At 37.3% G+C, this 984-nt stretch overlaps 1 protein-coding gene across 1 annotated transcript in view; it reads right to left on the bottom strand.

Moving 5' to 3' along the window:
• TBCD (tubulin folding cofactor D) overlaps positions 1–984 on the bottom strand; it is a 226913-nt gene that overhangs the window by 54014 nt on the left and 171915 nt on the right. The window lies entirely within an intron of this gene.

Genomic DNA, 984 nt, shown 5'->3' with positions numbered 1-984 from the left:
CTGGATCCAGCTCCCTGCTGCAGCTGGTGGAGACTGCCTGAATCACTGAAACTCTCAAAAGCTTTTCCAAATTGATTTGGAGAGCTTCAAATCAATTCGGACCTTTTAATTGGTCCCCTGATTCAATTCGGATTCAGAGATTCAGCGGCCAAATCAAGCCGACTCTCCTCCAAATCAAATCAGCACCTGAAGCTTTGCACAGCTCTAGTATGTATGCATGTTCATTTATAACTCAAGAATGTCTGGTCGTATCTACTCCAAAGTTTCCAAAATCACTGAATACCACCCAAGGAAAATTATAAGTGGGTTATTTTTCACTTGACCCTTTTTAGGGCTTCTATTGACTGGGATTACTTCATTTCTCAGATAACACACTGGTACCACTCCGTTTTGGATGCAGTGAATTCAGTTCAATTGTCACTATTATATTGATGCTCTCCTTTTTTCACACCACATTAATTATTTAAGGATAAATATGTTGTACTCTGTTCTTTAAAAATAAACAAACACTGCAATTACAAAAATAACAACCCAGGTGAAGAATGAGTACTTCAGCTAAAATTAACAAGTTGCACCTGTAGATTGTAAAAATAAAGATACTCATAATTCTGTAGAAATTCTGAAGTCAACAGAAAGTGATTGTCTATAAAGTTTAAAAATGGGTGGGCCACACTTATAACAAGAAAGTCAAACTACTTAGGAAAGAGTGAAGAAATTCAATCTAAGTTTGGCAGTCTTCCATAAAGGAATAGTTTTCCTTTTCCTTTTTCATACAATATCTTACTATTAGATATTCATGTTTTCCACCTGTAGACAAATTGGACACGTCCCAGCAAACAATGTCACAAGGAATTTTAAGTTCACATAGACAAAGTTGTTAACTTTCCCACGATTCCTTTAAAGAAACAGAAACACACACACACACACACACACACACACACACACACACACACACACCCTCCCCTCTCAAAGGGCAGTACAGTG

This window comes from Crocodylus porosus, unplaced genomic scaffold (genome assembly GCF_001723895.1).
Source record: "Crocodylus porosus isolate Cpor-Errol unplaced genomic scaffold, CroPor_comp1, whole genome shotgun sequence".
In the NCBI taxonomy this organism is placed as follows: domain Eukaryota; kingdom Metazoa; phylum Chordata; order Crocodylia; family Crocodylidae; genus Crocodylus; species Crocodylus porosus.
The sequence above is the reverse complement of the archived record's forward strand: the minus strand, read 5'-3'. Positions and strand labels throughout refer to the sequence as shown.